This window comes from Barbus barbus (assembly GCF_936440315.1).
Source record: "Barbus barbus genome assembly, chromosome: 20".
NCBI classification, from domain to species: domain Eukaryota; kingdom Metazoa; phylum Chordata; class Actinopteri; order Cypriniformes; family Cyprinidae; genus Barbus; species Barbus barbus.
The window spans coordinates 13,877,489-13,889,841 of NC_136748.1; the positions used below are offsets into that span (position 1 = coordinate 13,877,489).

The following is a 12,353-nucleotide window of genomic DNA, read 5'->3' on the forward strand; positions in this document are numbered from 1 at the left end:
GAACCATAAATCATAAACTAATTTTCTACCTTTTTAGAGGATAATTTCGACTTTTACGTCATAATAACACAGGTGTATAATCTAAACTAAGTTAATTAACTTAACTTAGTTTAGATTATTGTAGATAGATTTGTTTATTTTATTTATTTTAAATTTAATTTAAGCAATAATTGCATACAAAAATATTTAAGATTGCAGACCACAAACAAATCTAAGGGGTAAGATCCAAGAGTTCACACATAGGCAAAATATAATAATAATAATAAAATGAAATAAAGACAGTTATTTAATAAACCAAACAAGCTAAATAGAGATCAAGAAAACAGGTAAAAATCACAAATGTAAAACCCCCTTAAATTATGAATAAGTAAAAAAACTTAAATAAAATATTAAAATACCCCAAATAAGAGCAAACGGTTCAAGTACTATTAGCTTTTTTGGAGGTAGACGTTTTTTAAAAATATTTTGGAAAGGAGAAAAGCTTGGGTTAATTTTAATATATTACATGTGTTTCATACTGTGTTCATCTGTAATATTGCTCGGAAAGACATGATCGCACACAAAGCGCGGCTGGCGCATAAGCTCACTGTCCCTGAATAGCAGAAGTATTGTTAATACCACAAACTTTGAAAAAAATACAACAACAGCAAAAAAAATATGTTTTAGTGCAACGATGCAGAATCGAAAGGGAAGTGCGATCATATGGAGTCAAGTCTGCCTCTGCTCTTTTTCAGGAGTCATTGCTTTATTGGAGAAAGCACGCAAGATATTTTCCGGTGAATCATTCCTTTCCAGACCGCTATCTCTGCTTACAGTTACGGAACATATTTTGGCAACTGCATCGGCATACGGATGTGGTTTTAGCTTGTTTGTTCATTTTGTATTATGAGACACATATAATACATTAGACACACACCCCGAGAAGAAAGAGTGGGAACGCTAACACAAATGTTAAAAATAACATTAATAAATTATAAAATACTTGACAGATCGTTAAATCATTACATACATAGTCGCCTATATTATATATTATATATTGTGTATTTTTTATTATTTTTTTGTTGCTTTGTACATTGGTTATTGGCTATTTCTTGTTATTTTGTTTTATTACCTGTGTCCTGTCCTGTTACTGTCTCTCTGTTGCACTGTGGAGCTTCTGTCACTACAACAAATTCCTTGTATGTGTAAACATACTTGGCCAATAAAGCTCATTCTGATTCTGCTCATTCTGATTCATTAGTTTGTGCATACATATTCGCATTATAAGTGCTTGTGAAGGACTTATACTAGCTGTTCATTAAAAAGAAGTGTAAAATAGTATATATATATATATATAATTGTATTATATATATATATATTTGCTGTGCAATCACACCAATATAAAGATGATTAAAGATTAAATGCTGTCAAAAGTAAACACATTTACAAAGTTCTACCTAAACAAAATAAAGCAATATTCTCTACAAGAAAAATAAAAGAATCATTGTGCAAACTTTATAGACAAAAGTCTTTCAGTGTTGATTTAGTTCAATAACTTTGTAAAGTTGATCAATAATGAAATAAGTTCAGTTCAGCTATAAGCAGCTCTACAGAAGACAATGTCGTTATTCAGCTCGAGTCAGTTCAGTGTTGTTGTTGAAATTGGACTCTGTTGTTTGACGTATTTGTTGTTTACGTCTTCAGTTGTACTGTGTTTTACTCACTACCTCTGGATGGGAAAGGAGCTGCTGACTCTGGCTCTGTGTCTGCCGCTCATGCTTGTGCAGCTGCTCGGTCTGAAGTGGTACATCACTGATGCACAACAGTCCAAGCCCTCACTTCTCCTTGTGCACTGTCTGCATCTGGGCATCTATCACAGGTCAAAAACATTCTGTCATTTAGAACTGTTTTAATTCAGTTAAAAAGAATGAGGTGGAAAACTGTACTGAATTACTGTACATTATAATGGCAGTGATATATAATTGAGTGAATTCATGAGAAAATGTTCAGGTCTCATTTAACTCCTAAATCATGAAAATGTCACATTGTAAAACATTTTAAAGGTCATGTAATAGGCTTTATATTAGTGCTGTCAAACGATTATCGTGATTAATCGCATCCAAAATAAAAGTTTTTGTTTGCATAATATACGTGTGTGTTCGGTGTATATTTATAATGTATATATAAATACACACACATACAGTATATATTTTGAAAACATGTCTATATTTATAATCATATAATTTATATTATAAATAAAAATAACATATTTTTCTGAAATATATACATGCATGTGTGTATATTTATATATATATATATTATAAATATACACAGTACAGTACACATACATATATTATGTAAACAAAACTTTTATTTTGGATGCGATTAATCACGATTAATCATTTGACAGCACTACTTTATACACACACACACACACACACACACACATTTATATATATATATATATATATACACATATACAATGCATATATATATATAGTGCCCTCCAAAAGTATTGGAATATAAGGCCAATTCCTTTATTTTTGCTGTAAACTGTAAACATTTGGGTTTGACATCAAAAGATGAATATGAGATGAAAGATTAACATTTCAGCTTTTATTTAGAGGTATTTTCATCTGGATCTGATACACAACTTATATTAAGATGGCACCTTTTGTTTGAACCCACCCATTTTTCATGTTACCAAAAGTATTGGAACATGTGACTGACAGGTGTGTTTTGTTGCCCTGGTGTGTCCTATTAATTGATTATTCAAACAATAAATAGCACTGAATGTCTGCGCTCAGTTTCAGATCCGTGCAGACTGCATTTATAGTTAGACGTGTAACCAACATGAAACCCAGAGAGGTGTCTATGGGTGAAAAACGAGCAATTGTGAAGCTGAGAGAAGATAAAAAATCAATCAGACCATTGCACAAACACTGGCCATAGCAAGTACAACCATTTGGAATCTCCTGAGGAAGAAAGAAACCACTGGTGTACTAACACACCTCAAACGGGTAGATCAAGGAAAACATCTGCAGTTGATGACAGAAACATTGTGACAGCTGTAAAGAGAGACCCTAAAACAACTGTTAGTGACATCAGCAACAACCTCCTGAGGGCAGGAGTGAAGGTATCACAATCTACTGTTCGCAGAAGACTTCATGAACAAAAGTACAGAGGCTACACCAGAAGATGCAAACCACTCATTAGCAAGAAGAATAGGAGACGTGATGGAAAGGCTAAAGTTTGGAGAAAGAAAGGATCTGCTCATGATCCCATACAAGCTCATCTGAAACACAGTGTACACAGGTGTACATTATAGTACACATTACACAAGTAATGTAATGGCTTGGGCTTTCATCGCTTCTTCTGGGACAGGCTCATTAATCTTCATTAATGATGTAACACATGATGGCAGCAGCAAAATTAACTCAGAAGTCTACAGAAATATTTTGTCTGACAATTTACAGAAAGATGCAACCAAACTGATTGGGAGATCCTTCATCATGCAGCAAGATAATGACCCAAAACATAGCACCAAAACAACAAAGGAGTTCATCAGGGGCAAGAAGTGGAAGGTTTTAGACTGGCCAAGTCAATCTCCACTTAAACCCTGTAGAGTATGCATTTTACCTGCTAAAGAAGAGACTGAAGGGAGTAACCCCCCCAAAACTGAAAGAGGCTGTGCTGAAAGCCTGGAAAAGCATCACAAAAGAAGAATGCAAAAGTTTGGTGATGTCAAAGGGTCACAGGCTTGATGCAGTTATTGAAAGCAAAGGATTTGCAACTAAATATGAAGCATTTTTCACTTTAATCTATGTTAATTCTATCTGTTCCAATACTTTTGGGAACATGAAAAATGGGTGGGTTCAAACAAAAGGTGCTATCTTCTAAATTGTGTATCAGATCCAGATGAAAATACCTGTAAATAAAAGCTGAAATGCTAATCTCTCATCTCATATTCATCTTTTGATGTCAAACCCAAATGTTTTCAGTCTTACTGTTCCAATACTTTTGGAGGGCACTATATATATATGCATTGTATATGTGTTCCAATACTTTTGGAGGGCACTGTATGTGTGTGTGTGCATGTTTATGTGGTTTATGAGGACACAAATTTGTATAATGACATGGGTATCAGAATCAGAATCAGAATGAGCTTTATTGGCCAGGTATGTTTACACATACAAGGAATTTGTTGTAGTGACAGAAGCTCCACAGTGCAACAGAAGGACAGTAACAGGACAGGACACAGGTAATGAAACAAAATAACAGGAAATAGCCAATGACCAATGTACAAGCAGCAAAAAAAAAAAAAAGAAATACACAATATATAATATATAATATAGGCGACTATGTATGTACAGGTCAAGTATGTGCAAATTAGAAATGAGAAAATAAAATAAGTGAGTGTGGTGAATGGATAATGTATTAGTTGTGTGTTTTACGTTTATTTATTGAGTGTTCATGAGATGTATTGACTGAGGGAAGAAACTGTTCCTGTGTCTGGTTGTTCTGGTGCTCAGAGCTCTGTAGCGTCGACCAGATGGTAAAAGTTCAAAGAGGTTGTGTGCTGGATGTGAGGGGTCCAGAGTGATTTTACCAGCCTTTTTGCTCACTCTGGATGAGTACAGTTCTTGGAGAGTGGGGAGGGTTGTACCAATGATTCGCTCAGCAGTCCGGACTACCCTCCGTAGTCTTCTGAGGTCAGATTTGGTAGCTGAGCTGAACCAGACAGTTATTGAGGTGCAGAGGATGGATTCAATGATGGCAGAGTAGAACTGTTTCAGTAAGTCCTGTGGCAGGTTGAACTTCCTCAGCTGGCGAAGAAAGTACAACCTCTGCTGGGCCTTCCTGACAATGGAGTCAATGTGAATATCCCACTTCAGGTCCTGAGAGATGGTGGTGCCCAGGAATCTGAATGACTCCACTGCAGTCACGGTGCTGTTCATGATGGTGAGAGGGGGGAGAGCAGGGGGGTTTCTCCTGAAGTCCACGATCATCTCCACCGTTTTGAGTGTGTTAAGCTCCAGGTTGTTGAGACTGCACCAGACAGCCAGCTCCTTAACCTCCTGTCTGTAAGCAGACTCGTCACCGTCCTGGATGAGGCCGATCAGTGTGGTGTCGTCTGCGAACTTCAGGAGCTTGACAGAGGGGTCTTTAGATGTGCAGTCGTTGGTGTAGAGGGAGAAGAGCAGTGGGGAGAGTACGCAGCCCTGAGGAGCTCCAGTGCTGATGGTTCGAGTGCTGGATGTGAATTTGCCAAGCTTTACTAACTGCTGTCTGTCTGTCAGGAAGCTGTTGATCCACTGGCAGACGGAGGTGGGGACGGAGAGCTGAGTTAGTTTATTCTGAAGGGTTTCCGGGATAATGGTGTTAAAAGCAGAGCTGAAGTCCACAAACAGGATCCTCACATAAGTCCCTGGTCTGTCCAGATGCTGCAGGATGAAGTGCAGAGGTATTACAATATGACAGAGGTATTACAATATGAAGGTGGTTTATGAGGACACTGCCTATGTCCCCGTAATTCAAAAGGCTTAAAAAACATACTAAATGGTGTTTTTTTTGAAAATCTAAAAATGCACAAAGTCTCCTGTGAGGGCTAAGTTTAGGTGTAGGGTTGGTGTAGGGCAATAGCACACACAGTTTGTTCAGTATAAAAACCATTACGCCTATGGAGAGTCCTCATAAACCACAAAAACCAACCATCGGCCTGTGTGTGTGTGTATATATATATATATATATATGTATGTATTCATATTTTTTAGCAAGGGTGCATTAAATTGATCACAAGTTACCTTTATATTGTTACATAACATTCTGTGTCAAATTAAATGTTTTTTAACCTTCTACTCATCAAAGAATCATGAAAAAATTTATCACAATTTCCACAAAAATATTTAGCAGCACAAATGTTTTCAACACCGATAATAGTAAGAACATTTTTCTTGAGCATCAAATCAGCATATTAGAATGATTTCTGAAGGATGATGTGACACTGATGACTAATGACTGCTGAAAATTTAGCTTTGCCAGCACAGGAATAAATTATATTTAAAATATATTAAAATATAAAATAGTTATTTTAAATTGTAATATTATTTCACAATTTTACTATATTTTTTTATCAAAAACATATTTAAAAAAAAAAACTTTTTGAACTGTAGTGTAATACCTCATGGTGGTTGATATATGACCTGTGCATGTTCATATCAGGTTTCACCCAATGATATTATTTATCTTACAATAGGCTACTTGTTTCTGAGATGTGTACATATATTTTTTTATGTTTGCAGGTTATGGTGCTGTATGAAGTCTCAGGGTGGGGAGGTTAAGTTTGGTGCATTATTAATGCAGCAGGCTGATGTGTCTGCTCTGTGCCTGATCGAGGCCCTGACAGTCAGCCTGCCTCAAAGTCTACTGCAGACCTACAGTTTATTCACCTTTCACCCTGGCTTTCTGTCACCAGGTACACAACTTCCCATTGGCACAGAACAGAACTAGCGTCACGTCAACAATTTTCTGTGGAAGTAATAAATTAGTCAGTGACTATTATTGAATGAGTCATTGAGCAATAAAAAAAAAACAAGTTTTGTTGTGCTTTTGTAAATGTTATTATGGTAACACAAGACAAACTGTACTGTGCAGTTGTGAATTCATAATTCTTGCTGTGCACAATACTTAAAGTTCACCCAAAAATGAAACCCTCTGGCAATTCAAGATGTAGATGAGTTTGTTTCTTCATCAGAACAGATTTGTAGAAATTATAGCATTATATCACTAGTTCACCAATGGATCATCTGCAGTGAATGTCTATTGTTGAGCAAGTGATGTAATTCTTTTATTTATTTATTGAATTTTTTCGATTTACAATACAAGAAAAACAAAAACAGGTATCAGAGTATACAAATATAAAATATAAAAACATGCATCATCAAATCCAATTTGTGTTAGCAAATTGATATAGAATGACAGAACATGAATGGTCAATATGATAACAATGTCAAGTTGTATAGGCACGAGTCAAAGGGTTCATAGGTTCAAAAAAATATTCCAGGTCTCTAAGAAAATGTGGGTTTTGTTTTTTAAACTGTATGTTAAATATTCCATATGTAGTGTGCCGTTTATGATATTTTTAAATAGTTCAAATGTTGGAGGGGGTTCCTTTTTCCAGTTTAATAAATATCTCAGATATTTCCCCTTTCAATATTGATGTGTTCTCTAGAATGGTTTCTAATTTAGATAGTTCCAGTGAGATATGACCCTTTGCAAGAAGATCGTTTATCAAATGTCTAAGTTGTAAGTATTTGTAGAAATCTTTATTGTCAATATCAAATTGTGTAAACTGTAAACTGTTCCTTGAATCAGTTTCTTAGTCACAGGAAACCGTTTATTCCCTGGATCTCTTTCAACGTTTTTACAGTGGTCTTATGTGTCGGGGTGAGCCAGCTGAATGTGTCCTGGTTTCTGGTCCTGTACAGCCGCTCATGCTTTCTGCTCCGTCCTGGTCACTTGCACATGACTCCCGCTGCAATGCTGTGCCAGCTCATATGGAGAGGGGGCATGCTGGGTGCCAGGGTGGCCAGCCTCATGTTCTTCTGCAGTACGTTTCACCGGTGGTCCTGTGGAGTCGTGGGTGAGCCAAGCTTTGTGTTTTTGTGTAGACAAATCCTGCACACACAAAAGCTTTCACAGTTAGTTTGCGTGACAGCCATGAGTGCTTTTTAAGTAATTTGTCATTGCCCAACTCTTACCTGGAAAGGGATGACTTGTTAATAACTGTCTGCTTTGTGGTTGTCTCTTTAAATCCCTGCTCAGGTTTCCACTGGCTCATTACGACATTCTGGCAAGTGTCCCAGCAGACAGACGTCTGCATTAACCGTGCTTCCTGGCAGCTCTTCAACTTCATCATAGGGGCAATGCACATTTTCCTCTTTCTTAACGTTAAAGATGGGCCCTCTCGGTATCGCATGACTGGATTCTATTTGGTTGGTCTCTGCACTGCAATACTTTTATTTTAGTAGTATTTATATACTTTTAAAATATTTATTAATATTTTTAATTAGCTTTTGTTTGCAGTTTTTGAGTTTTAGTCATTTTATTATGTTTTAGTCATTTATATAATTTTTTAGTTATTTAAAATTCATATATATATATATATATATATATTATATATTTTTTAAAATATACATATATATTATTTTAATATATTTCTATTTATCTTTTGTCTTTTATTTGTATTTAATTTTTAGTTTGAATGATTTTAGTACTTCACTTGGCAAGTAAAAAATTTAAACGAAATTTTAAAAGAATATTTCTAATTTTCATGCAATATTTAATATATTTTTTAATTTTTTAATATTTAATTTCATTAATATTTTTAATTGTAGTAATTTTTATCCATCCATCTAATATTTTATTTCAGCTTTATTTCAATTAACGAAAATGATTTTTAATAGTTTTAGATAACAGTGCACTGTCAGTAATAAAAGTGTAGTCTTCAGAATACTGAACCATTGCGCAAAATATTTAGAAAACTGCCAGGAGTGTGTGAAATGCTGCAAGGCTGTTTTCACCTTTATAGCTCACATCTTTGTTAACATACAGTATTTGTTTTTTATTTCTGTTTACTGATTTCAAAGATCGATGATCCAGAGCTTTTATCTGTGTTGTAGCTATTGTTGCTGGAGAACACGTTCCTTCTGCTTCTGGCATCAGACTCGCTCAGCGGGATTTCGTGGGACAGCATGAGTGTTCCTCTGAATGTCTTATGCAGCTTCCTTATCAGTAAAGATTAAGAATACAGGTGCATCTCAGAAAATTATAATATGGTGAAAAAGTTCATTTTTTTCTTGTAACTTATTTCAAAAAGTGTAACTTTCAGATTTTAGATTCATTACATGTAAAGTAAAACACTTCAAAAGTTTTTTTGTTTTAATTTTGATGATTAGAGCTTACAGCTGATGAAAGTCAAAAATCAGTATCTCAAAATATTAGAATATTTACATTTGAGTTTCAATAAATAACCATCCCTACAGTATAAATTCAGGGTATCTCTTGTTCTTTGAAACCACAATAATGGAGAAGACTGCTGACTTGGCAATGATCCAGAAGACGGTAATTGACACCCTCCACAAAGAGAGTAAGTCACAGAGGATCATTACTAAAAGGGGTGGCTGTTCAAGGAGTGCTGTATCAAAGCATATTAAATGCAAAGTTGACTGGAAGGGAGAATTTGGGTAGGAAAAGGTGCACAAGCAACAGGGATGACCGCAAGCTTGAGAATACTGTCAAGAAAAGCTGATTCAAACACTTGTGAGAGCTTCCCAAGGAGTGGATTGATGCTGGAGTCAGTGCATCAAGAGTCACCACGCTCAGACGCCTTCAGGAAAAGGGCTACCAAGCCCCTTCTGAAACAGAAACATCGTAAGAAGCATCTTACCTGGGCTCTGGAGAAAAAGAACTGGAGAAAAAGAACTGGACTGTTGCTCAGTGGTCCAAAGTCCTCTTTTCAGATGAAAGTAAATTTAGCTTTTCATTTGGAAATCAAGGTCTGGAGGAAGACTGGAGAGGCACAGAATCCAAGCTGCTTGAAGTCCAGTGTGAAGTTTCCAAAGTCAGTGATGATTTGGGGTGCTGTGACGTCTGCTGGTGTTGGTCCATTGTGTTTTATCAAGTCCGGAGTCAATGCAGCCGTCAACCAGGAGATTTTGGAGCACTTTATGCTTCCATCGGCTGACAAGCTTTATGGAGATGCTGATTTCCTTTTCCAGCAGGACTTTAGCACCTGTCCACACTGCCAAAACCACTTCCAAGTGCTTTGCTGACCATGATATTACTGTGCTTGATTGGCCAGCCAACATGCCTGACCTGGACCCCATATGGAATCTATGGTATATTTTCAAGAGAAAGATGAGAAACAGTCGATCCAACAATACAGACGAGCTGAAGGCTCAATAGTGCCTCAGCAGAACCACAAGCTGATCGCTTCCCTGCCATTCCTCACTGATGCTGGAGTTTGTGCTAAAGGAGCCCCGACCAAGTATTGAGTGCATTAATGAACATACTTTAAAGAACTTGAACTTTTCTGCTTTGCAAATCCTTTTTTTTTTTAATTAATCTTAGGAAATATTCTAATATTTTGAGATACTGATTTTTGACTTTCATGAGCTGTAAGCTCTAATCATCAAAATTAAAACAAAAAAACTTTTGAAGTGTTTTACTTTAATGAATACTTGTAATGAATCTAAAATATATAAAAGTTTCACTTTTTGAAATAAGTTACAAGAAAAAAATAACTTTTTCAACATATTCTAATTTTCTGAGATGCACCTCTACACCAGGGGTAGGCAATGTCGGTCCTGGAGTGCCGACGAGTTTAGCTCCAACCCTGAAAAAAACCCTCACCTGCATGTAGCCCTAGTAATTCTGAAGACCTTGATTAGCTTGTTCGGGTGTGTTTGATTAGGGTTGGAGCTAAACTCTACAGGACAGCGGCACTCCAGGACCGACGTTGCCTACCCCTGGAATACACTAATATAAAAATGCCTGATGTTGATAATTGTTATAATTATATTTGTCTAAATAAATAAAAAATGAAGTCTGAAAAAACTAAAATCAATTGTTTTAAATGCTACAAGTGGATCACTATATTATAATCAGTGCTGGGTAGTAACCAATTACATTAAATCTGGATTACATAATCAGGTTCCAAAAATTAAGTACTTGTAATTTGACATAAGAACTTGTGATTTTAAAATACTCATAATCAGACTACAAATATAATATAATTTTTATTGATAACATATTATTCACATGGTCACATGACATGCAGGTAAATAGGTATAATATTTTAATTTAACATTATGATTTAATTTATTAATAGATTTTCATTAAACTCATGAACCCCCTGCAGTTCCTTTAGTTTTGGAAACTTTGACATAATATTATGTTTAATGCACTTCATGTTTTTAAAAACAACGAATGGACTATTTTCTTCCTCTTTGTATTTTTACATCAAAATGGTACAAGATTATCCTATTATCCTATATCCTAGAGCAATGTGATATTCAAGTTATGTCAAAAGTAATCTAAAAGTATGTTATAAGAAAAATAACAAAAAAAGCTGATGTAGTGTAATGTAACATTACAATTATAGTTTGCTCTGTTCTCTATTTTCTAGGAGTGATTTTTGTTGTTCTTTACTACCGATCCTCCAGAGTCTCAGACTCCAAATGATCCTGACAACTATTGACAGAACAACCGATGTGGACTGCAAGGACACAACACTCGAATCCACACACGAACATAGCACTTTCTCAGTGACTGGTTTTGCTCCTGATAAGCATGCTGGAGGTTCTTCTGTTCAGCCTCTAGAGGGCGACTGGCACCATCATCATATGTTAATACGTCTGGCTCTCAAAACTGGAAACACTGACAAGATCAACTGTATGTATGGAGACAGAGGGCTTTCAGTCATCCTGGAGAATGATGATGCACCCGACATAGACTCTGGAGAGGATGGTTGTTTCCAGCCAAACATGGAAGCAGGTGAACGATCTAAAAGTTGTCCAATTGAAAACCGTGAGGGATTTTCTGTTGCTGAAGTGAGACAACAGTCTGCAGAGAAGGGTGCAGTGTATAACACCTGCCCTGCAAACTGCAGTAGCACTGTTTACTTCAGTGCAGAACCCCTCTCCTCTTACAGTGTCAGCGATGCTACGTTAGATAAAGAGAGTATGGCTGTGATCAGTCCCATTATGAATGGAGCTGCACTGCACCTGACTGCCAAACACCTGTTAAACACGAACCCGTGTTATACCTCAACTCCAATACCAGACCTCATAACAATGCAGAGTACATGTCTTCGATCAGGAGGGGTGAGAAGACAGGCACATTTTTAATACTAGGTATTATTTGGGATAAAGCTGGTAAATATTTTCATTTTACTATGTTTCTGCAGGTCTTAAAGATTTTTAATTCACCCCCTTGCACAACTTGAATCTTAAATCGAAGTCATGGAAATAAATGTTGCATGAGTTCCTCTGTATTTTTGTTTTCCAATCCAAATGTCTAAATATCCTTTAATCAATATACATTTAAGAATCTTGAAAATTTTAAAATAAGACAAAAATACTGAGGACATTTTTGCAGCATGATCAGAAGGTACAGTAAGTTATTTCCATATTTTAGTGGTTTGAAGCAGAGCTATTCAAGCCTTAAGCCTTATTATTATTATTATTTTATTAAAAAGTATAATGGCGATCAGTTGAAGTGTTGCTAATACAATAATATAACAATAATAATACAATAATAGTTGCTCATTACAACTCCAATTTTCTATTTATTCCTTACATTTTCTTTAAGTG

At 35.9% G+C, this 12,353-nt stretch overlaps 1 pseudogene across 1 annotated transcript; it reads left to right on the forward strand.

The window, feature by feature from the left end:
* Positions 1-673: 673 nt before the first annotated feature.
* On the forward strand, positions 674-11,888 carry LOC306885911 (XK-related protein 5-like; annotated as a pseudogene). Its single transcript has 7 exons — positions 674-776; positions 1,684-1,858; positions 6,282-6,454; positions 7,409-7,621; positions 7,804-7,973; positions 8,661-8,772; positions 11,168-11,888. The product of its transcript is annotated as an XK-related protein 5-like (transcript).
* Positions 11,889-12,353: the final 465 nt, after the last annotated feature.